The sequence below is a fragment of the Sus scrofa genome, chromosome 2 (assembly GCF_054392235.1).
Source record: "Sus scrofa isolate SSC_HxYL_T2T_F1_AM1 chromosome 2, Sscrofa_HxYL_maternal_Yorkshire_Landrace_v2.0, whole genome shotgun sequence".
Taxonomy (NCBI): Eukaryota; Metazoa; Chordata; class Mammalia; order Artiodactyla; family Suidae; genus Sus; species Sus scrofa.
In genome coordinates, this window is record NC_139384.1 from 107,270,187 (window position 1) to 107,296,280 (window position 26,094).

The 26,094-nt window shown below is 34.5% G+C and overlaps 2 protein-coding genes across 6 annotated transcripts in view; one reads left to right on the plus strand and one right to left on the minus strand.

Moving 5' to 3' along the window:
• Positions 1-26,094, plus strand: part of LOC110259421 (uncharacterized) — a 574,595-nt gene that overhangs the window by 343,228 nt on the left and 205,273 nt on the right. The window contains exons 5-7 of one of the 5 annotated variants that reach the window (XR_014838271.1): positions 15,520-15,601; positions 18,698-18,913; positions 21,642-24,762. The exons of 1 other annotated variant lie outside the window; for it this stretch is intronic. The gene's annotated coding sequence lies outside the window, so the exon portion shown is untranslated. Of the gene's footprint in view, positions 1-15,519; positions 15,602-18,674; positions 21,519-21,641; positions 24,763-26,094 lie in introns of those variants that run through there. 3 more of the 5 variants (XR_014838266.1, XR_014838265.1, XR_014838270.1) reach the window with 3 other exon arrangements.
• LOC110259422 (endogenous retrovirus group K member 9 Gag polyprotein) overlaps positions 1-26,094 on the minus strand; it is a 789,250-nt gene that overhangs the window by 103,755 nt on the left and 659,401 nt on the right. The window lies entirely within an intron of this gene.

A 26,094-nucleotide genomic window follows, 5' to 3' on the forward strand; every position in this document is an offset into this window, starting at 1 on the left:
CAATTGCTTGGGACAGACCATGATGGAAGATCATATGAGAAAAAGGATGTATATATATGTACACCCAGGTCACTCTGCTGTACAGCAGAAATTGGCACAACATTGTATATCAACTATACTTTAATAAAAAGAATTGAAAAACAGTTTTTAAAGTTTATTTTTAAAAAGCACACCTGGTATTTTTTAAAAAGAAGAAAAATATAAACAATTGTTTGATGTGTGAGACCCTGAGGAAAGTGCTGGGCAAAGAGTAGTTTAATGAGGTTTTTACACTGTGAATGTGCTGTGCCTTTATTGCCTTCTTAAGAGATGATGGACATTCATTTATTTCTAAAATTATTTTCCTCAGATCTGTATTCTTTTTTGGTGTGATTCTATATTGAGATTGATGTTAAAGTGGGACGCAAGAGTCTCGGTTTTATTTAGATTATATGTGGAATTTGAAAGCAGAAGCAGATAGAGATGAATGTGTGCCATCAAGGAGATAAAAGCATACTGAAGATTTTTAAAAAAAAGCAGAAAGTGGACAGCAAATTGAAATAGGGGCCATTCCAAAAGAACCACTGTCTTGATCAGTTTCAAATAGCATCAATACAATTTGATTTACCCTTTAGTTAAAAATCATTTCCTACCACAGACTTTTTTTTTTTTTTTCCGCTCGTCCCATGAGTTAGCTCCTCAGGCAGTTTTAATAGCATTTCTCTGTGAAACATATATACATATACAACCTGTAGACTAATTTCTAAGGCTAGATTTCAGTGAGGACTAAATTTTGGTCCATCAATAATATCTGCAGACATTTTGAGAAGACCTCATATCTTTGATATTTCTGGTTTCTTCCTTTTTTAAACCATCATGGATCCCTAAAAATAACCAATTCCTATGTGTAGGTTATAAGAGTTTTCAAATCTTCACTGAATCATTTATCAATAAACTAGTTGTTAAGAGAGGTCAAAAATCTATATAATTTAGTTAATCCCTATTAATGACTACCCCTTTGACTTTTAAAATGTGATAAAATATATCATAATTTCCAATGGAAAAACTCACCAAGAGGATTGGCTGAGGATTGGATAATAAATAAAGTTTTGGTTAAATAACTGAAAATGGCCTAAATGTCATCCAATACATTACATTATAGCACTGTAATCACATGTTCACTATTCATCAGTTTGACTGATTTCCATATTATTGATATTTTATAATTAACTAGTTGAAATTCCTTAAAATAATATCTTTTGAACTTGAAATAGGCTCTTTATAAAGACAATTTTATTAGTTTTAATATGGTTAGATAAGTGTCTTATGAATTGATCCTTAAGGGATCCTCTTAAGGGATCCTTAAGGGATCCTCTTAAATAAGAATGAATAAAAATGTGGATTAGTGAAAATATTTTTGAAATTCTCTATGTTCCAGTTTTATTGAGATATATAGTATATCTGTATATACAGCATAGTGATATCTGTATATACAGTCTGATATACAGCATAGTGATAATGACATATATATTATAAAATGATCATCATAATAAATTTGTTAACATCCGTCATCTCATATATATATATATATATATATATATATACAGAAAAAAATGTATATATATATACAGAAAAAAACGTATATATATATATACAGAAAAAAATTTTTCCTTGTGATGGGTACTCATAGGATTTACTTTTTTAACACTTCTCAAGTATACCATATAACACTGTTAAATATGGCATTCATTTGTACATTAAATCTCTAGAACTTATTTACCTTAAAATTGGTTGTTTGTTCCTTCTGACAATTTTTATCCAATTCACGCCCCCCCCCAGCCCCCACTTGTAGCCACAAATTGATCTCTTTTTCTATGAATTTTTTCACGGGGGGTGTTTAATTTTTATTTTTTTTAGGTTCCATATACTATGAGATCATATGGTTTTTTTCTTTTCTCTATCTGAATTATTTTATTCAGCATAATGACGTCAGGGTCCATTCATGTTAAATGGCAGGATTTCTTTCTTTTTGATGACCGAACGACATTCAATTATGTATATATACTACAACTTTATCCATTCATCTGCTGGTAGGCATTTAGGCTGTGAAATTCTTAAAGGTGTTTAAAATAGTGAATTTTCCTTACAACTTAATTATCTACTCATTTATTTACTCAAACTATTTCCCCTAAAATTTAAAGATAAACATCATCTTCTGCTTCATGGTCCACTAAACTCCTATCTGTATTTTTTTCCCTCAGATTCTCTTAAGATTAACAGGAATGATGAATTAAAATGAATGACACTATGACATTCTGGGAAACAAGAAAGTGTATCATCAGTGAATCAAAATTTTATAAAAATTCTGGAAGGATCCAAAACAAATGAAATGTGATTGGTCGGGAAATGAAAGATTAAATTTAATAAAAGTCATCAGAGATCCTCAAGGTGAATCAACAAATAGGGAGAGGCCAGGGGGGCAATCCTGTGTAATCATTTAGGAATCTACTTTCCAGACAGCTGGGAAAAATGAGCTTTCCCCAACATAGATGTAAATAGAGCTGTGGTTTGGCAGCAAAGGCTTATGCTCTGTGACCAAAACCAAGAGCTATTCTCAAAATCAGGTGAGCTTATGGAGGATATTCCTAAGAAAGTTATCTTGTGAAGATATAAGAGAGAAGTCAAAGAGACCTCAACAGAACTCTAGGTTATACACAAATACAGGTTTGAGATGACAGGCAGAAGAGTATTTCTCTTTGGTAGTGTAATATACCAGGCCTGAAGGAGGCTCCTGTTCTGTAACCTGCTTTTTTCCCAGGGGTACTTCAAAGAGACTGGCTGTCAAAACATTCCCCTGACTTCCCTACTTAAACAGAACCTTCAGGCAGCCTTCTCACTCAGCTGAGAGGCCTCATGAGGAAACAGTCCCAAACAAGAGCAAACAGATGATGTGCCAGCTACCTTTACTACTGAATATAATCCATCATTCATAAGAGTGGCTACACATTCAAGAATCTTGAGAAAGTTGAACTGACCACATGAAAGACAAGGTCAAATATGAACAAATAAAACAAACTGATCCATTTGTCCTTAGGTCTCAAGGAAGCAGTGTGAAAGACCCTTCAGTAGTGGAGAGATGTGATATTATTTGCATTTTTGGATGATTATATTTACTGAAATATGGAAAATTAATTTTAGGGGAGCTAGACTATAAGAAACCACTTAAACAGTTTCAGTGATTCAGGGAAGAAATAACAGTGACTGGAGGAGTGTGCTAAAGCAAACACATGACTATAAAAGAAATTTAAGATACAGACTTGGTGTTGTTGATTAGAAGTGTGGGTGAAAGAGAGTCAGGAGTCAAGGTGACACCCAGATTTCTGACCTTCTTTTTCACCTTTATTAATTACATTTTGGAGGTCAGTGGATTCTCCTGTGATTCTCTGGGCCAAATAATTTAGCAAGGGAGATAATGGAACCTATCTTGCCAGTTCGCTTTCTGCTAAAGCTCAAATGATGCTCTGATTCAAAGGTGGCCTTAGGACTGCTAAATTTGCAAGTGTGGGGTTTTGGCACTTAAGTCACTTGAATGTCCTACAAATGAATATATATTTAATGTCTGGATATTATGTAGATTTACTGGACCTATTTATAGATAAAAGGATAATAATAATTTTAAAATACAATATTAATATATACAGAAAAAAGTAACTGTGATAGAATAGTATTGAGAAAATTTGAGTTTGTTACTTATAGATAGGCTTATGTTACTTATATATGGATATGCTATATGTATATATCCATATATAATATAATGAACATATACTATAAAGATATATTTAAAATGTTTCTAATTGGTGGAAACATATGATGTTTTATACTTTAGAAATAGTATACATTGTGAGATATTTTGCAACATTAGTACTGATAGTTGTAATTAATTCAGATTTTTATCAAATGAAGCTATCAATTAGGCATATAATATGACACATGCCATAAACCCAAGTCTATACAATTATAGTCCATAGAAACCATACAGTGTTTGGTTTTGCACCACACCATCTTTTTGAGTGAAGCAGAAATGTATGGCTAAGTTGATTGCACTGTCACTTGTATTTTCTAATACTTCATGGACTGTGGATATAAATGGACCTCAGTGACAATAATGTAGAAGGCTTCACCTTTTCTTGTCTCCATTTCAATCTGTGTAACACAGGACCCAATCCTCTGAAATATTTCCTCAGTTACATATAGAAGTTACTAAAGGCTGTTTTGTGGGTTCCAAAAATAAAACCATGCACTCTAATAAGTGCTTTGTATGATATAAAATTAAAACCCTATTTTAAAATTTATTTTGGTTTTCATTTAATTTTAGTTTAGTTTAATTTTAGTTTTATCACATATGTTCAAATATCTTTGAATCCATACCTAGAATAAGACTGGTACCCCAAGTGTAAAAGAAAAAGACACATACCATAAAATGGATAAAAAAAATTTTTTTTGTTTTGGATGTTGAAGGATTGTAAGAAGTATATTGAATCCTCTGGCATTTTAAAAGGTAGCAAGCAAGCAGTTTCATAAAAGTATTCCAACAATTACTTTATATAATCTGAAACTGCATGTAAATTTCAGTTTAAGAAAATAATGACATTTTAACTTCCCTATATCTTAAACCTGATTTCTACAAGCAATTAGTTCAAATACAGAGCTAGAGAAAATATTTAAAACTGCATTTGTTCCTTCTCATAGTAATTGATAATTACTAGTATTCAAAGTATCTGCTGCTGTGTCTCCACCAGCACCCTTTTAGGGCACAGGTAGAATTTCAATGCCATTGACGCATGAGAGAATTGAGACCTAAAGAGAGGAAGTGCTTTTCCTAAGAACACAGGGTGAGCGAGTGTAAGGACTAAAGTTTGGAAAGCCAAGCTTATGATTTATAAACTTCAACTTTTTCTCTTGTAATTGGCAAAATTAATATCTGAGTTACCAATAAAAGGTAGAAAAGCCATCCAAATAGTATGATTTGAGGACTTCAATATTTTCTCAACCACCTTCCACAGAGCCTGAATGTCTCACAGTTCCAGTTAAGGCACTATCCCCAGAAAGTCCCTAGTTGAATGCAAATACCCAGGGTTTCTGATTTACCCCAAATCAATGTACACAATACCTTCTTTCCTGCCACATTTTTCCCACACACCAGTGCCTTGCAGCTGCTAAAATGGGAACTACAGTGAAGACGAACGGGACTTTTTAAAGATTCTGTGATGTAAAAAATTAAAAATAAAAATGGTACCCATTTCATGAGCATTACAGACAGAAAGATCCAGAGGTAACATTTTTGACTGGTATGATCTCACATACTAACTGAAAAGTAATTCTTCAACATATTATCTGAACAATTTAAACTTTGGTTTATTATGTTGTGTTAGGATTCTACAAATTCATGATTTATGTAAGCAACAATTATTCTAACTACACTCAACTTTGGGAGTTTAAGGGATTAACAGTCGCTGACAACTTTCATGAACTAGTGGGAATTCGTACTCTCAGATCATTTTCTATTAACAAAGCCAAGATCACTATTCTAAGAGCCTGACATTTCTGACCAGGAGAAGAGGTGTCTGGGTGGGGAACAGGGATACTGAATGTAACATACGAGGTGAAGATTTGTTTTTATCCCTTTTCTGTGAATTTAAAAACATAGTGACCATTTGTAACATTATTTCTACAGAAAATTCTGTGAACAAATCCCTTGATAGGATGGATATTTGCTTTCATGTTACATAGGATGAGTAATATACTGATATCCACATGACATTATATAGTCCAAAGCACTTTAGGACTCCAGTCTAGAAAAGTTGTAACAACAGATAAAAAGTAAAATCTATGGAATGGCACTTTATAAAATCCCTACGTTCTCAGAGGCACTAAACTTATGCTCCTAGGAACTTTGGAGCAGGATTAAAATCTAGAAAGACAGACTAGAATAATACAAAGAGATGCAGAGGGCAATAGAGAAGAAATAGACTCTTACCTGACAAACAGCATCACCATATAAAAACGGCAGAATACAACCTTGCCAGTTTCAGTTTGAGATTCTCCTTGTGTGTGTGTGTGTGTGTTTAGAACATACTTCAGTTTGTCCAAACATCACATGAAAAAACATTAAAAGGATTCCCCTGCACCTTTAAAATGAAATCATATGTCCCACATTCAGTCAGTTCTCTATTAACCAAAGTGAACTTAAATCTTAGCCTGACTTGTCTGGTTATCCAGCACGTACCTAAATTACCTTACCCTGGTGGTTATATACTTAATCCTAACTTTAATTATGTGCTAAATATGTTTTTTAAGTAAGAAGAGATTAATTTTCTTTAAGAAAATTCTTATTTTAGAAACAAATATATGGAAGGCAGCTATGCTCACCACCATACCACCAATGCTACTGACTAGAAACAAATATATGAAATATCTCTATTGTTATAGCCCTTTGTATGTATAAATACAAGCAAATATGTAGTATAAGTATATATACAGAGATATTTTACTGTATTTAAGCAAGCTTGGTAGAAAACTTCTTTAACTCTTGTAGGTCATAGCTATAATATATCTAATTATTCTGTGAAGAGTAAACAAAAGGATGCCTATTATGTAAGAATTTTTTTTAATCCTAAGTAAAATTTCCACTATATATAGCAGTTGGATACTTCCACTGGTGGCTGTCTGATACAATTTGTTGGCAGATATGTGGCATCTTCAAAATCTAGAAATCCCGAGGTCAAGATTTCCTATAATCAATGTGCTGTAAGTGCATTTCTGTCTGGGAATTTTTCTTTGCTTCTTAACTGCTTAGGTTGAGAGCCAGGGTGTCCAAAATTACAATTGATACTAGAAACACAATGTCAGAGATGATTTCTCCATTCTGCCTTACTGCTCCATTTAAAATTGTGTTACATTTCTGCTAATAAAAGCCTTTCTAAGGATTCTGTATCACTCTTTTGCAAGGCACATTCACATCCTTCAATGAAAGTTGCTATTATCAGAGCAGTGTGCTCTTACTATTTATTTATTACAACAGCCCTCATGACTGCTTACCCAGGCGAGCACTAGAAATATCTAACTCATTACCACTACATAAAATAGCATGGGGTATTTTCAGAATGAAAGAGATCAGAGCATGACAAATTCTAAAGCTGCCCGTGTCCCTGTTTCTAAAGAAAAAGATTGCTGTTCAACAAGCACTAGTAACTTTAACTATCGAAGTGGATATATTAGACTCTTAGAGAAAACACTGCCCAGACAAAATCTTATTGGTAATACCTATTTGCTACTCTTTTTTTCATTTAAAGTCTGAACACCCTTGGATTTTCCCAGACCAGCCAGTGAAAGAAAACTGACCCAGATGGAGTCAGAAACTGAAAATGCCTATTGACTTATTCAGCTGGAAGTTGATCCTGGTTGCTATTTAAATCTACTGCTTTAAGTGTCAGCAGACATGCTGCATTCCTTATAATGGTTCAGAGGGCAGACATTTGGGTCAAAATATTCTTACCCATTCTGTATCTATTGTGAGCTTTACAATGTTTACAAACAGCTGTTACAATAACCCAAAGATCCAAAGAAAAATGTGACACATCCAAGAATCTGACAGTTAAAACCAAGCATTTGTTCAGATAGCACCTTGTGGTTTGAGGTAACAAGACCCATGATGATAATGGTATTTGTCACATTCAGAGCAGCTGTATTCATGAGCGAGTGGAAGTGACTACCATCTTACACACCCAGTTACTACTTTGAACCCAGCTCTATATTTTGGCTGCCTTGGCAACAGCACAGCAATAACAACTGGAGCCATAATGGCGATGTCAATCCAAGGACATTTTGGGATATAAAGCAAAGAGCCCTGACTTTCAACAGAGAAAGAAAGAACATACAAAATAAATGGAAAAAAAAACAAAAAACAAAACAAAAACCAAAAACCCATAGCTCTGCTATACTGTGTACAATGAGACTTAGGGACTAGACTCCATGTTATTTATTGTAAAGTTAAGTTTTTACAAGTCCAATAATTTTCCAGTGGCTTGTCTTTTATGGAAAAAAGGAAAGGGAAATGGATCTCAATAAGTAGGGAGCTATTTTTGTTTTCTACAACAAGACTATAAAGGATAAATTACACCTTAATTGTGACCACATTCATCAATATAGGTTCCACAGAACTATAAACAACAATAGAAATGGACAAAATCGTTCAGCCTTCTCACTGGTTGGTTTGTTTCATGTGATTGGTCACTAGTATCTCTTCTTTTGGTCACATGGTAAAATTGCATTTCCCTGTCCTCATGACATGAAAAACATTTATGTTCTTATGACTTGCTTTGGTTAATGAAATGTGAGGATAAGTAACAGGTGTCATTTCAAGATGGAATCTTTACAAGTTCAGTTTGCTGTTGTTCCCTACTTGTGCCAGGGAAACTAGCAATTTTCCAAATGGTAGAAGCTTCATCTGCCTGGAGTGACAAGACAGAACAGAGTACCCAGTTGTCTTGTAAGGAACATTTAATACTAGCAAGAAGCACCCTTTTGTTATGCTAATCAAATGCAATATTGGAGCTTATCTCAGTATAAACTATCCTGTCCTGGTTATCCTCAGAGTGTAATTTATAGAAATTCAAAGAATACCATTTTTTATTGAAATATATTTGACACTGCATCAATTTAACATTCAATTTTAAAATGTACACACACACATATATATATAAAGAACATTACTCTTTAGTTTTTGTAGAATCAGAGGTTATAATGAAGATAATGCTTCAAACCTCTTCACCAGAATAAGATAGACTGTTCTGGCTAAAATGCAGAATCAGGAATTTATGGTCAACTCATGTTCTCCAGACAGAAACTCAAATGCACACTTAGACCAATTCAGATGAACTATTTCACTGCCTGAACTAGCCAGAAATGATTTCTTTAACTTGTTATCTTGTAAATCAAACCAAAGTTTTATGAAAAAATGTTCATTGTCAGCCAGGCCCCTTTAGTTTTCCATTGTATTAGGCTTTTTCTTCATATACTTCACCCCCTTTTTTCCCTAGAGCTACTCTCTGTCTCCTTTACTTATGTGGTATTCTCCTGTCTGACAATAAGAGAAAGTAATCACTACTACTTTATATAACAGATTCTGGCAAAGTATTTGTGATTCTGTTTCCACAGTAATTTAAACTTTCTGCTGTAAGTGGAAAGCAAAGTTAGATGTTGGCCCTATGGAATGTTTGTGAAGTGATATCAGTTCCACTAAGCTTTTCTAGGCCTCAAAAATATTTGAACCCTTTTTAATATAGGTCAAATAGAACACATGTAATGTTAAAACAACCTTGCTATGTTTCTGTTTATTTCTGAGATCAGCCCAGAACAATAGCTTCAAAGGTATTTCTATGAACACAGTTAAATGCATACCAAAGGAGTGTGTGTGTGCATGTGTGTGCCTATGTGTGCACACAGACATGTTCATCTGTTTAAAGTGAAAAAGACACTGTAAAGAGCTAAAAATGGACATTTATCAATTTTTAAGTTATGACAAGAAACGTCATTATATTTCTTCATACTATTTCTCCAGAATTACTACAATAAAATTCCACACTTATGGACTTACTTGGCAGAAGGCCATGATGATGTCCAGAAAAATCTAAATAAAGTGTATTCTTTATATTATGCACTAGAAGTAAATTCTTTTTCTAAAGCCACAGAAATGAAATTAAAAATTTTATGAAGTATTATAGTACGGTAAAATTTTTTCAAGTTATTTTTTCTCATTTGCCGAATAACAATTTTTCTATAACATGTGGTTTCACATAAGATTTACTAGTCAGCTCCATCTATATCATATGTACCGATATAGAAAGCCTTTATAGGAAATTTTAAAGGTAACAAACATTCGTTAATTTCACAGAGTTAAAATAATTGTCTAGAAATAAGCATTCTCCTCAAATTAAATATAGGTATTAATTTCAAAATTGCCTTATTTCAATAATATGTTATTTACTTATTATAATAGGTAACACAAATATCTCAATTTAAAACAACTTGAATTTATTTTTCATTGTCAAATATTAAGAGAGAAATTCAGTAGTCATTTTGTAAAGTAATAATAATCCCCACTTTAGCAAAATATGTTATCTGCATATATATACATAATTTGTTCAGCTGTGACAATATCACAACTCAAAGTATTATTTGAATGGTTTATAGTCCATATTCATATTGTCCTCTTTGTGAATCTATGGAATGGCACTGTAAATACATGAATTAAGCAGAATTTGTTAGTGAAGTGGTAATTTTGCTACCCTATTAGAACTCATGATAGTTATTGTTCTCAGTAGGGGATTTTTAGAAGAAAACTCCCCTACCAGAGTTACCCTCAAACATCTTTAAAATATGAAAATCCACCTTGCATTGACCATAGTCTTTATTAAGAAGACTTTTAACTTCAATACTAAAAATATCTAATTGTTCCAGAAAATTCTTAAGCAATCGTTTTTCTGGTGATTAAACTGATCCTGTACCAGTCCAGGTTGAGTGAGACAGAGGTGGGGAACTTTACATTTTCTAAGCACCCACTATGGGCCCAAACCTCTTTTGGGCACTTTACATGGATTATCATGTTTAGTGTTCATAATAAGTACCTGATGGAACACTAATTATCCTCTGATGACAGAGGAGGAGGCTGAGGCTTAGAGAGGTGGGTAATTTGATGAGGGGGCATATACCTGATAAGAAGTAGGGTAATAATTTATAATATAGGTCTTTTGATTTACCATCTGCATTACGCCATAATTTTATGTTGTTTCCCAGAGTATGCAATTGGTGCTTCACTAATTTGGGGCTTATTTTCAATTGGATTATCTAGAAGTACTCGGCCAATTATTTTTCTCATATGAAACTAACTTTAAATATATAGATGTAAGTGCAAATTTATCCATTGATATTCCTCAAGAATTTGACACAATAAACTGAAAATAATTACTGAAGAAAATTTAATTAATGGGGTCTACAAATGTAAAAGAAATGCCTTACATTTGTAGCTCACAGCTTAAATCATATTTAGGGAGGGTTGGCCTGACCCTCAGAGCCAGATGTCTCCACTCCCTAATCTTTCTTTCCAACTTCGTTTCTTCCGTTAAAAAAAAAGGTTTGGTATAGTAGAGATGAAGCAGTCCCTTAATCTCTACCCATTTACCCAGGATTTGGACAATTCTTGAGTTAAAACTATAATTTGCTCTCTCCCTGTCAGCCAAAATGAAACCGTAAATGTATGGGCATTTTATCTACTATCTGTACAGAGTACTGCTGCTTGATCCTGCTTTCTTCCCAAATCAGTTCCCGAACACATCTCTAATTCTAGCTTTATATTTCTCAGAGAGTGCTGTGCTTTTTTTTTTTTTTTTTTTTTTTCCTTCCCGAAGCACATAAATCTTTTGGTACTTTTCCACTCGTGTTTATAATTCTGACTTTGATTTTGGCATTCACATTTTCTAAATTTTAAAATAAGACCTATCTACCATACTTTGTTCCTCATTTAAGATTTGTTGCAAAATTCTAATGAACAGATTGAACAACAAAAGAACCCACTGAACACCCACTAGATTTTTTTTTGAAGGGGGAAAACATTCTATAAAAAAACACTGAACACTGTAAGACACACACTGATGAACACCTACTGCTTAATGAAATTTATCACCAAATTCAGTTCCTTCTTTCCCACCTCATCGCTTCTACCCACTCTACACACTCTCTGTTGCTTTCTCTCTCTCTCTCTCACACACACACACACACACACACACACACACATGCACACAGTCACCCACTCTTACACACATACAAGCAGTCATGAGATCAATTCTAATACCATGTACATCAAGATTTTTGAAAGAGGGTTTGTAAAACTAAAAATCCTGATTTGTGTTTCAAAATAGATGAGATAATTTCTCTGACTTCTGTTTTTTTGCATTAAAAGGACTATTTGCTGTTTGTGCCATCATAATTTAAGGACCAGCTAAAAATATTCTTTTCTTTCTGGAAATTATAAAAATACAATTTGTGAAAATTTTTTACTGTAGATTTTTTAAAGAAGCAGATTTTTTTTTCCCAGCAAATTCACTAATAATAGCTGGAAATAAGACAAGAGCACTCTAAGAAAAGATTTGTGATGGTCTTTAGTTAACAGTAATGATGAGCAAAGTTTTCTCTTTAACACAGAGAACATGATACGTAGTGTTTTCAGCCATTTTGTAACTTAAGTTCTAGAAGACTTCACTTTGGGCTATACTTAGTATAGATGCAAGTATACACAGTATAGGTGTAAGAATGAAGAAACATTGGCTTACACATAATTTCTTAAGTTTCAGGAAAAAAAATGCCTAATGAGTTTTACATAAGTTTTAGTCCATAAAGAGGATAGGAATATCTTATCTTCTATTCAGTTAACAGGTTTTAGCAGTTTTCTGAATACTTATGAGTAGCTCAGAAATTCATATAAGTTCATGTAATTCACACAGCATCTGTTGTGAAAAAATAAAGCGATAATTTACATCCAATTAAAATATTTTTCATTAGATAAAATGCTTTAATAAACTAACAAACTTCTATAGGAAGATCACATTCAATGGGAGTAAAACAAGTCAATTTTCCATAGAGCATGAAAAAAAAAAAAATCAAAGATTGGTCAACCAGAAAAGGAAGGTGGCTTTTATATAAAATTTTAATCCTCTGAATATCTTTTTAAAAACTGTGTGTCCTTTTATGCCTTATAATTTATGTAAGTTATTTGAAAGCATATCTGCTCATTGGGTACAGTCTTATTAAACTGCTAAAAATGTATATCTCTACCAACCCCCTTGCATCTCCTATAGAAGTAGAAATTTCAGGGGTGCTTCTTAAACAGAATCACCTTCACTTTTCTTGTCTTTTCAGTGTCTGCCAATTATACTGCATGGGGATATATGCAACCATATGTATTTTTTATTATTAATTTCTCCTGTATGATATAAGAATTTTTTAAAAGTGGGCTTATATCTAATTTGGCAGGCAATTATGCAAATGAATTCTGTTAGGGCAGATTCCAATGGTAAAACATAAAATAAACTTAAGAAAAAGTGGGAGTAAAGTAAAGAGAAAGTTGGTGGGTCTAGCTATTTTTTTTTTTTTGTACTTTAAATATTTTTAGGCCTCTTTACCACTGCTGTTGGGTCATTTCTCTTAGCTATACTAAAGAGCCTTTGTCAGTCTGGAGGAGGCAGCCATGTGTCCATGAATGCTTATTTAGTATGGTGAGGACAGATGGCCTGGAATTGCTGAAGAAGACCTTAAGATATATTTAAAAGAGGAAAGGGAAAGAAACAATAAGGGAGGAAATAAATTAGAGAAGAGGCAAATGTTTATCCAGAAAAAGTACGTGCACGTATATAAACACACACATAGACACACACACACACACACACACACACACTCACACACGTACTCAAATGAGGACGAACTATAAAGCAGCAACTAGGGCCTGACTTTTTTATAAATTTACTTTTTCTGTAGAAACTTTAATTTTCATTAGCATTGATTTGTTGTATTTTGGGCAGAAACTTGACCATCACAGTTACTGTTGATCTGAACTTTGTTCTGGTTGATATAAAATACCCCTTCCGCTTCTTATAGCATGGAAAATTGAAAGAAGAATTTTGACTCATGAAGGCTCAAGACATTTAATTAAAATCAAAATGAATTAACTTGAACTCCCTGACACCCTAAGAGTCAATGCCTTAACAGAATTTGTTTTAGCCTATCATTATTCATTGGTTTTGTTTAGCATTTTATTTCATTTTTCCCCTCTTATTTCAAAAAAACATACACACTATTACCTAAGCAAAAACCTCATGAAGGGGTGTGTCATGTGTATTAGGGATGGGACAGGAAGCAAGGGTGGAGAATGGATGGCCATGAGAGCATCATTTGTTTTCAAATAGAGATGTGAGATGTTGTAACATGATAAAAAGTGACATTAGTGGATTTTTATTATGCATTTTCCTTTCCAAGTTATCAAATTAACATTTTCCCGTTTTCTTCAGATTTATTCTATTTCAACAATGTGCTAACTATGCCAGGTAACAGAGGACTGTTGCTTCAATTGCCAGGTTTTCTATTGCTCATAAAACAAATATTAGATTCCAAATTTCTTATTGCCTCCTGAGTTGTCATGGTTATCAAATGACACCTTCTCTAAATTCTCTCTCATTTTAACTCTTTCCCATGCTTTGTGTAAACAAGCTGCTTGAAAATCAAGAGAGGAAAAAAAAAAAACATCAAGTTTGGGTGCTCTAAGAAACATGGAGCACAGGAAGAAAAGAAATATTTTGTTAACCACAAATTGAAATTGGAAGGATTTTATCCAGAAGCATTAAATGTCATTAAATTTAAGAAGTCTAAAAAAATACCTGCTTTATATAACAGTTCTCTGAACAAGCTCTTGGTAACTTGCAGCCTGCTTAGTGTGACTCTTGCATTGTGGTTAAGGCTCTTCAGCAACTACCACTCCACACCCCCACCAACCACCACCACCACCACCACCAGTGGAATAGGCAGCAAGGATGCTGGATCATTCTAAAGTAAATATCAGGAGTATTTTTTTGGATATAGCACCTTTAAAAATAGAAAGGCAAGAAGATTCATAAACAGAGCCTTTGCAAATGTATAATACTTTTGTCTCACAAAAACATCTGTTGCTCAGATGAGTCTTTGGAACACTGAGTGCTTGAGATTACCCCTTAGAAGGTGTGCTGGGTGGTGACTCTCTGTGGACTTGGCCCCAGGGGAGGTCAGTCCCGCTCCCTAGCCTGTTGGCTCAGCAATTTCCCAGTGGTCAGCCCGTCTTGCCATAATCATATGCTGGCGCCCCAAGCCTGTTTCTTAACTGTACTCTGTACCTTCTAATGAAAGCATCCCAAAATATCCCCAACCACTCCAATTTTGGGGCAGCCGTGACCTCAGACCGGGCTGCTGGACACACTGCGTTTACGTAGACAGAAGGGCTGATAGAAAATCTCCCTGCCACGATGACTGAATTGCTCAGTTTCTCCCTGCTAGATTTTGTCACTTTATAGCTTATGATTACTCGCATGAATTCCAGAAGCTTTTATATGTAGCCGATTAGGAGGTATTAACCCAACGCACAACACCACAATTTCATGTGACTTGTAGCCTTTACAATAATGAAAAGAAAGAATAAAAAAAGTAATTATAAAATAATTTTTGTGCTTAAAGGAACAGATGCAATAAACAACAACAGAGAGTAATGTGAAAATCAAGAGATAATTCATTTGAAACTGATTTGCAAGATAGTTTACCTCCTATAAAAATGAGAAATCATATTATTATGGTTCCTTTTTAGGGGGCATTTCCAATGTGTCCCCAATTTTAATTAATTTATGGAGGAGCTACACTTATGTGGCTATGGACGAATATGTGCTATCAGACTTTTCTGTCACCCCTTAGGTTAAGCTTTCAGAAGATTTGAGGATAATAAAACTAAATGGGGAGGTACCACTTTTCACAAAAACTTCAACTGAAATAACAGGCAAGTAAACAAAAAGCTGTATTGAAATTCAACAGGTGTTCCTCTGGGCACTTTATCTTGTCAAGCTTTTGTATGATCAAATAAGGTAACTCAGTTCTTCTCCAATGTATGCTTTACTAGGAATTTTTTTTTTTTATTAACAACCTGTTAAGGAAATAAGCAGAAAAAGTAGATAAAAACCTGAGAAATCTCTATTGTTATTTTGCCATGTTTTACATGCATTTTGAAAGCTTTAAAGCCTCTACAAAATAATGCTCATAGATACACAGCACAATTCACACGACTTGATTCTTTAAAGTGCCTTTTGTACTTTGATAATATCTGCTAGAGTGTATGTTTGAACTCGCCTCCTAGTATTAATGCTTTTATTTTCTTCAGGAATAAAAAATTTACTTGTGAAAAAAGGGTAACACAAAATACACCAACATGGTTTTGTTAAAAATACAAAGCATTATCATTTATGTGATAGTGACTTTCTCCCTATGAGTATGCATTGTAAATGTGATTGTGTGAGAAGAAAAAAATCTTTTATTATCTCAGCTCTCAGAAGCTTTATTGTTTAAGCTACACTTGTTCCTAAGTGTAGCAGAATTAAAACAGGGTGTTGTATAGCAAGTAACAAGGCACTAATAGAGAGTCCTTGCCTGCATTTAAACATAGGTTGGCAAAATAATTTCTCTATTACTTATTTTAAAATAGAATATTAAAGGCCCAAATTTTAATTTAGTTTTTCTGTAACTAACCCACTTCCTTATAAGATGCAGATTTCAAATCTATGTACCTCACTTTGCTGAGGGTCAGTGTTTTCCAAATGAATGCATTTGTATTTATATAGAGTATGCACATATATATGTATACATACAGGATACACACACACACACACACACACGCACATCTTTGTATATGTCTTTATACCTGTGTGTAATAATTAGAGTCCACTTCTTACAACTAGAACAAAAAGTACAAATTCACTTTAACCTAGAAACTCCTTGGGTGCTTGGCTCCTTTCTACTTATTTTTCTTTCTCCACTGGGGAAGGGAAAGCTGGGGCAAACCTGCTAGAGTCATAAGCAGGACTGAAAACAAGTGAAAGTCAATTTACCTTGCTAATTTTTCATGTTTCTTTCTTCTACTGCAGAACTCTTTTTTCCTTGTCTTTTTCAGAATCACTTTTAAATATTTTTTTAATCTATTTTTTTCCCCTAGAAAGTAACCCCTTGTGTCCTACCTTAGGCTTCTTACTGAATGATCTCTTTTTCTTCTAATTATATTTCTTCACCTTGGGAGGAACTCACACAGCTTCAGGATAAGCAACCCAGAAGAGCCTAAGGTCAGGTGTGCCCTAGAATCTAACTCTAGAAACTGCAATCATGGAATAAGAGCAGGAGAGGGAAAGAAGCAGAATGGGGAATTTGTAACAATATTGAGGCTCATTCTGAGGAATAATTAACCGAATGGCATCCTATGTTACATCATTTGCTTGAAAGCTGAGGACAGACTAAAGAATTTCGGAAGCTGATTTCAATCTGCTTCCTAGAGCCATGGGGTTAACAAATTGGATGTACCATGGTCAAGCCTCAGAGTTTTATTTCCTAAGTATTTCCTGCTCTGGGGTCTTAAAAAATAGTGTTCTACTCACAAAGCAGCAGAATGCAAAGAATGCCAATGGCATATTACACATTAAAGATAACAAAATGTAAAACACTGGAAGAAGAGACTTAATTTTATAGGAGGCTTTTATTCCTGTTAAAATGAGGTTCAATGAAGGAGCTAATGGGGGTCAGCGAGAGAGAAGATTTCTAAGATAATTCTTGATGTAAAAGGGACTTCTATTTTGGGATAAGTATGGGGACATTTGTAAAATACAGACTCTTCAGGTAGAGGAATTGTAGGTAGAAAAGGGAGAAACATTAGCTGAGCTTTTAAACCAAATCTTCAGCTGGGCTTTTGTTTAACACATATGCAAATGTGTGCACTGCTTCATTTGAATATTTATTTACTGCATTTGTGAAGGAAATTGGGGGATTATAGCCTCTTCCCAGCTGTGTTTTAGTTAATGACTGGTCAGCCTATTAGCCTGCTCCACTAAACGAATTCTCTGCACAAGCAACACCTTTTTTTACCCTGACTAGAAATTCTTCACATAAACAACAGAGGGGGGAAAAACAGCAAACCAGATCCAGAGAGTTCTGTATCAAAAATGAAAATATTCCCCTGAATCATTGGAAATAAGCAACAAAGTTATTTGACGACGGAGACTTCTGAATTTTTATAGTAAACAAAGCAAATATTTGCTATCAAATGTTGGGAGAGGGGGAAGGATTTAGCTAATCAAAGTTTCTCTTTACTGATAACTAATTTAGATTGCTGTTCTAAGTTCCTCTTCCTTCCCCAGTATTTGCTCACGTATTGTCTCCTGACAATGTGGGCATAAGCACACGTATCAATGAAAACGTCATGAATTACTTGGGCAATTATTAATATTTGACAAACTCATTGGAATGTGAATTTTACGAATTTCCCCTATCTTCTCACTGCCAAAAACACACAGGAGTTGAGTAAATAACATTTCTTTAGCAACCAAACCCAGTGTACTGTCATTGCCCCAAACAACTTATTTAGAGCCATAAGTACTGGTTATGAGATTAAAAACTTGTATCATGACAAGCTCATTTCAAAGGGTTAATGTTGAATAAATCTTTAGGGCAAAAAGCCCTAATATAATAATTTATACATGGCAGTGAATCATTTATTGATTGTTATTAAGAAGAGTAGCATCTATTTTCTGATAAGTTTATACATCTCAATCCATAGGAGAAATTTTATTTTATTCTTAGAATGTCTCTATTCTTTATATCCTTTCACATTTTTTGAATAGAGGCCCACACTTCTGAGTGAGAAACGGCACTAATTCTAATACAGCTAGAATTAATCCATGGAAATAAATGACCTAAGTTCTTACTATCAAAATTCTGAATTTTTCTATCTGGGTTGAAGAAAAACTTGGGCTTTGATTTGTTTTATTAGTGAGGTGGTCTTTATAAACAAGGATATACTACTTATTTATCAAAAGTATTAACATTTTAAATGATTTAGGTAAACAACTGCTTGTGCTTTTTACGTATGAAGTTTTGCTGCAAATAAAGAGAGAACAACAGAGAACCTGAGAGCAACCTGGACATGAGGACCTGCTCCCTGAACAAAAGGATCATTCCTCAGAGTTAGAGAAATTGTATATCATGCATCAGAATGACCACTCAAATATTTACAGAGCAAAAACAGATAAAGGAAGAGATGATGTCAGACCTCAAGGTAAACACAGAAGTAATAATTACATTGATGAAAGAATATTACAAGAATAAATACTCTACCTAAGAACCCTATTGTAATGACTTCATTGCTAAGGTCATGTTAATTCTGCCCCTAATATGTAAAACCATTCAAAACAGCAGAAAGAAGTTTCAGGTATGCATTTCATGCCACCCTTCTGCATCAAGCGAACGGTGTGCACATCTCAATGGTATAATTTCTTTTCGCCTTCGTACATGAGTTTCTAAGCCATCTCATAAGCTCGTGAGACATATTTCTTGTTCATTCCTTCTGTGGGGCAGAGGCAGACAGATTGCTGGATCAGATAGTGCAATACGCTGTATACTGCATTTGAAATGTGCCTTTTTTTAAAGCAGCAGATTTATTGATTTTCTTAAGTAGAAAATATGCACCCGGACATTAGACAAACACAGACTAAACACAGACTGAGGAAAAGCTGATAATTTGATTAAACTGACTGAGCTTTTGTTGTCTGTGTTTGGGGAATTTCCAATAATGCACAAGTGCCAAGCGCCCTTCTTCTTCTGAATTTAACAAATGTAATCCCTAAGCACAATGAATTTTACAATTATACTCTATGTGGAGAATTCTTTTTTGCTAGAATAATATTTTGCTGGGCCCGTATATTGCTTTGAATGTAAGGTGAAATGAAAACCTTGCCTTTCTCAAGGTATAGGACTTAGGGGTAAGTATTGACTAGGCAGAAAACAAGTGGTTGGTCTAAGGAAATATTTCTTTTCTTTCTTTCTTCCTTTCTTCCTTCTTCTTTCCTTCCTCCCTCCCTCCTGTCTGTCTTTTTTTCCTTTCTTTCTTTCTTTCCTTTCTTTTTCTTTCTTTCTCTCTCTCTCTCTTTCTTTCTCTCTTCCTTCCTTCCTTTCTCCCTCCCTCCCTCCAACTATTATCAACATTACTGAGATGTAAGTGATTAGATGCCATTTGCTCCATTTGGGGGCTAAATTGAATTAAATATTTAAGGTTTATAATGCTTCACAGTGTAGGTATTGCTTCACATGTCTTAGCAATTTGATTGTCTCAAGATGACAAAAAGCTCTGGTTATTTAATTTACCCTTGTGGATGCTTGCACTGAAATTAGTGGCAGCAGGAGTGCATGTGGGTGTGGAGTGGCAGGGATGAGGGATAAAAGCAGAAAGAATGTGAGGATTACTGAGTTTTATGAATTAGTTGAAGGAGACCTTGTGAACTTTCACTGGGAACACCTCTGAACTGTCCTTGTATCACTTTTTTCTCATTTCTATTATAATATTGTGAGAACAAAATCTAATTCCCTAATATTCTGCAAGGACATTACTATAAAATAACCATTTCTAGCTGTTTGACCAGAAAGACTTTCAGCATTACTGTTTTCTAGGCCTAAATTTACTAGCTTTTTAATTATTCTTTCCTCATACTATTTTGCAGCTTCTAGTAACCATCCTTTCACAGGATATTTTATTCCTTCTTTTCCACTGGTTCAATCCTCAGGTTATGTCTTATCAAAATGGCATTTCTCCTCAATTCTAATTTTTGCCCACTCCAGTTCATGTCAGATATCTCTCCAGAACTCTATACTCCAGCTAATTTGGCTAGTAAGATATTTAACTACAACTTTTCACAAATTTCTTGTGCTTATATTTGAAAGTCTAAGTTCTGTCCCTTAGCCTACACTAGCCATATTTTTTTCTAAGTAGAGTCTTAGACTCCTAATAGGTAACCATTATGGTGATCAGACAGTTATAACCCAGAAGGTCACCAGTCTCTTAACAACTACTGATCACTGATGAGATAGGTATATTTTCAAAGACTGATTCTGCGCTCTTTTTAATTTCCTTTGACTCAGGATATTTATGAACAAATTAAGGTAACACTGAAGTTGAAAATCACTTTGGCTTCCTTGTGTTAATATAAGAATTTATTTAATGATTGATCTCAGCTGGCCTAAGGATGTTTGAACAAAACCACGTAGGAGACAGATTTAAAAATAATTTAAATCTATCCTTTTTCTGATTTGCCTCTCTGCCTTTTCAAGTGTGTGATAAAGATAATTTCCACTAACACTTTTTTCACCCTGCATGAACTCATTATGGAAAAATAAGTCAGTTTTTCGAGGACATTTTATAGTTGTGTGAGGCTTATCCAGTAACTTCCAACAGCAATTTAAATGTATTTCATCTCATCCTATCATTTATAATTTTAGAATTTAGAAATTATATCTATTACATTTATGTGAACATATATATAATACTTACCTATTCTTTTGGGGTTCTAAGAACCAAATCATGTGTAACCAAACTATGGCTCATTTAAATTTGACATATATTTTCTTGCTCTTTCAATGTGCTCTTTTTGAAAAAGATCTCAGGAAAAAAGTAGTTTTTACCAACTTTATTCAATATGACCTTCAGGTGCTTAATATTAAAGTGATAGTTTTGTTTAGTGAAGTCAAACTAACAGGTCAAATAACTAAAAGTCAGGAAGCCCCATGTTCACCTTGTGATTCTACCTTTAGCAAGTTATTTACCTTTTCTCGGTTTCTGTTTCCTCATTTGTAAAATCACGAAGTCAGAATAAATGTCTCTTCCAACTTAAGGATTTGAACTCATCTATTTAAGTTCTATGGATTTTTGTTTTCTCTTATGAAAACTTTTTTTTTTTTTTTGGCAATGATGAGAATCTATGAATTCAAAAATTGGGACTTTACTGCATTCTCAGATGTTGAAACAAACTCCCATGACCCCCACTCTATGAAACCTAATTCAGATCAAGAAACTGCTGTGGGTGGTGGAGGTGAGCACTCCGGCGGCACACAGGAAACTTTACCGGAAGGTATCAACTGAAAGGAAACACACATGGAAATATCCTGTTACCCGTAATGAAACCTCCTGCAGTAGACCGAGGCCTTTCATGGGATCTCCCAAGCATGGCCACCCACAGCTGCCTTCACATCATCCAACTTCTCTTCTCTCTTTTTAAAAATTACTAAATATAGATTTTTATAATGTGTGTTTCACTGATGATGCATCTCTTGAATACCATCAAATAACCGGCCTTTCTTAACAAGGTTTTAATGCATTTTTAAACCCTAAACTTCCTACACATTTCTCCCTTCATAATACTAGAAATTTCTTGGACTTTGGTGGAATTGAGAGACAAGAAAGACTTTGTAATCTCTATTAAGGGAATCAGCTTTGATAATAACAGTTTCCTATGTCTTAAAACAAACTTTGCCTTAGGTATAGCTTATTAAATTATTAAGAAAAGTAGCACAAAGTTTTTTTTAATTAATTTTGGTTTTTATAAAATACTCATCACTTACCAAAAATAATTATTCAGTATAGACTCTTTAATTTTTATTGTCTTCATTGGACGAACTGCCTATTACAGATAGCCATATTCTCTTATTTTTAAAAAAAGCTATTTTGCTATTCAAAATTTCATTCTCCCTAATGCAGATGTGTATAGCCAAGCAAACAAAATTACAGTTACCCATTTTACATGCAAACACGGAGGTTTTTAGAAAACAGGAGGATGCAGCTGCCCATGTCATGTCTTTCTACCAATAAATGTATTAAAAAAACTAAAGGCTGCTTCCTCCAACCATTATAGTTATTTTAAATAGTCTGTCACCTAAGAAATAACTCCCAGTAATAAAATTCCAGACTTTTTCTTAGTAGTAATCTAATTATTTTATTTTACATTTATTCAAAAGTTATTTATCAAGATTTAATCTTGAACAGCTATTTATGGAGCCAGGCAGCTTTATTTGGTGGTGAAGAAAGGGGAAGATAAAAATAAGATCTGGTTCTGGACACAAAGATATTTCTCCTATATTAGAGAAGATAAGGAGGGAGTATAAATAGCTATAGAATAAAGTTGAATGCGAATAAGAAATTTAAGTTTTGCAACGTGTGTGTCTGTGTGTCTGTGTATGTAACTATAAAAGTTTTATCAGGTAGAAAAAGGAAAAATTTCAACTAAGGTTTACATCTGGATTGACCTTTGAAGTAAAGAACATTTCAACCAGTGGGCAAAATGAGGCGGCCCTTTGAGCACATGAAAGCAGTAGCATCACCAAGCTGTGATTAACAACATTCATTCAAGAATGCTGAGTATGGTGACTGAAAGGAACTTGTGGGGATCCATCCTAAAAATGATGTACAGCCTGATTTGTAGATGGCCTTGAAAGCCAAGGTAAAGCCCTAAGGTTTGTTGGATAGGCAGTGAGGACCCACTGAAGAGGATAAAGATATGAGAAAAGGGGTGGCTCACAGTGATGAACTGGGATACAGAAATGACCAGGCAAGGTAAGATAACTGGAGGTAGAGGTGTCAGAGAGAGAATATAATAATGTGGGGAAGTGAAATAAAATGATGAACAAAAAAAAGGACAATAGAAATTAAATAGAGGTGTTAGGTATAGCAGAAATTCCAGGAGAATCAGAGATCATAAGGATCATTAAATACATGTGAACATAGAAGAATATAGGGACATGGAAAAGATCTGAGCTTGGATTGTGGTAGAGAGATTAAACACTAACATAAAGCATGAGAATGGTAGGAAAGGAAGACAAATAGAGTAAAATCAACCTTACACACATACCACTTAAGGTACATCCATGTGGCAGCTGGAAAAGTGAGCCAGTGGCAACAGTGTGGTTATGAGACAGGGGAGCTGAGGGAGCCTGAGCTTTTTTTTCTACTGGAAGAAGTAGTTAAAGTGTTAAATGAAATTAGTGGCCAGGTCTGAATCAACTAAGAAAGCTGTCAGAGAAAATTATTATTAAGTATCTGTCACCAATTAAAAACGTAACATTGCCTTTCACCCTGCCCTGTCCTTCTCATGTTACCCACTCCTAGGCCTGACCCTTTCCCCCCTGCAGCTCAAGTCTGGGGCTCCTGATGATGCCTGAGTTTTCCGGTCTGGAGTTGCCAAGTTAGAGCACTGATGTCATCTTCATATTCATAAAGGTGAAAGTAAAACCCCTGAGATGACGGCAAGAGGTCTTAGGGGAATGCCTAGATTTAGGTTTGCAGGAGGAGCAGGACAAACCAGAAAAGGTGTGGTGAGAAGCATTGGAGAAGAATCTGGAAAGAAAGTGTCAGGAAAGCTGAGTTTCCTAAAAAGTAGAAAAGAGAAGTGGTCAAGAAATCCAAAATGTGGAGTTTTGAGAAAAAGCAACCAGACAAGAGATGGAATAATAAGAGGTTTAAATCAAAGGCAAGATGTTTCAGAGCTGCTAAAGGGAGATTAGGAAACTATATTGACCAAGGCTGAGGAGGATAATGTGGACCCTCTATAGGGAGTGAGGGGATGGGTAGATAAGTGAAAGCTAGCTTAAGAAACACTAAGAAAACAAAACAAGGGAGAAACGTCCAGAATTTGTGTCAGACTGGTACTTGCACTTAATGCTCAGTGGAGAAGGAGTCTGAAAAGACTTCTTATGAAAAATAAAGACTTTGGTCAAAATAATGTATAGAGCTAATCAAAGTTGCAGTTGTAATGTCAAAATGCCTTAACACTGGAATCTCGGTGATCAAAGTGTACTGGTTCCATTGAAAACCTTGCTATCAGGGAGTTCCCTTCATGGCTCAGCAGTAATGAACCTGACTAGGATCCATGAAGATGGGGGTTCAATTCCTGGCCTCGCTCAGTGGGTTAAGGATCCAGCATTGCTGTGAGCTGTGGTATAGGTCTCGGACACAGCTTGGATCCTGAGTTGCTGTGGCTATGGTACAGGCTGGCAGCTGTCACTTCAATTTGACCCCTAGTCTGGGAACTTTGAAATGCTGCAGGTGTGGCCCTAATAAGCAAAAAAAAAAAAAAAAAGAAAAAAGAAAACCTTTCTCTCAAGCTGATAAAAATCAGTCCTCAGATTTTGAAACAACAATCTATTCTGAACTGAACTGCATCTCTCCTAAATTCATATTTTGAAGCTTTAGCTTCCAGTGTGAGGTTACTTAAAGATGTCACCTGTGGGTGATAATGAGGTTCAGATGAAGTCCTGAGAATAGTGCCCTAGTGATGGGATTAGTGCCCTTGTAAGTAGAGATACCAGAGAGCTTTCAATTTCTGCCAGGAACACAAGAAAATAAATTTCCATTGTCTAAGCCACTTAGTCAATGGTATTTTGTTATGGTAGCCCAAGCTGATTAAGACAGTCATTGACTTTTTTCCCCCCATCATGTGGCATGTGTATAGAATAATATTCAATTGTAATCTAATTTAAGATTTTGAAACTTTTATAAACAAAACAAAATCCTACTCTCTATAAGGTTTGAATAGTAATAAAAAAGTAGGAAAAGAAAGAAGAAAAAGGAAGGAATAGTCATTTATAAAATTTTAAACATTTTGCAAAAGTCTTAGATAAGAATAATACCAACTGAAGTTCACTGATCTTTTACTATGTTCCTAGCATCTTCCCAAACTACTGCATTTAATCCTCACAGTAACTCTATGAGGTAGGTGAAAGAGTATGGCTATCTTCTTTTCAAAAGAAAAGAAAAAAACAAAAAAAAGAGCCAGGGAGGGAAAATAAAACTTACTTAAGACTATTCCTTAAGCCAACGAAAGAGCTAGGATCATGCTTCTATAGCATCCGATGCTTTGTAAGAGTTCCCTAAATAAAAATATTTCCCTATTTTTTTTTTTACTTCTATATGAAACTACACTTACCTAAAATATTTCATACTAGTATTTACTCACTACCTCTAAGTCTTGAATTGGAGACTGTAAAGCAGTAGGGGTAGAAGGTAATAAATATATATAATGTCTAGGATAAGGTTTAGATTTTACACTTTCTAAATTATGTTCATTGCAGCATTATTCACAATATCCAACATATGGAAACAACATAAATGTCAAAATGTCCTTCATTGGATGTATGGATAAAGAAACTGTGATATATATAAATATATGTATAAATACACACACACACATTTACACACACTGAAATACTATTTAGTTTTTAAAAAGAATGAAATTCTGGAATCCTGTCATTTTCAACATGGATTAAGCTGGAAAACATTGTGCCAGGTGAAATGAGCAAGACATAGAAAGACAAATCTTCTATGTACAAAATCTAAAATAGTCAAACTCATAGAAACAGGGTAAGACAGTGATTGCCAAGGTCCTAGGGGGAGGGAAAAGGGGGTGGTGTCAGCAAAGG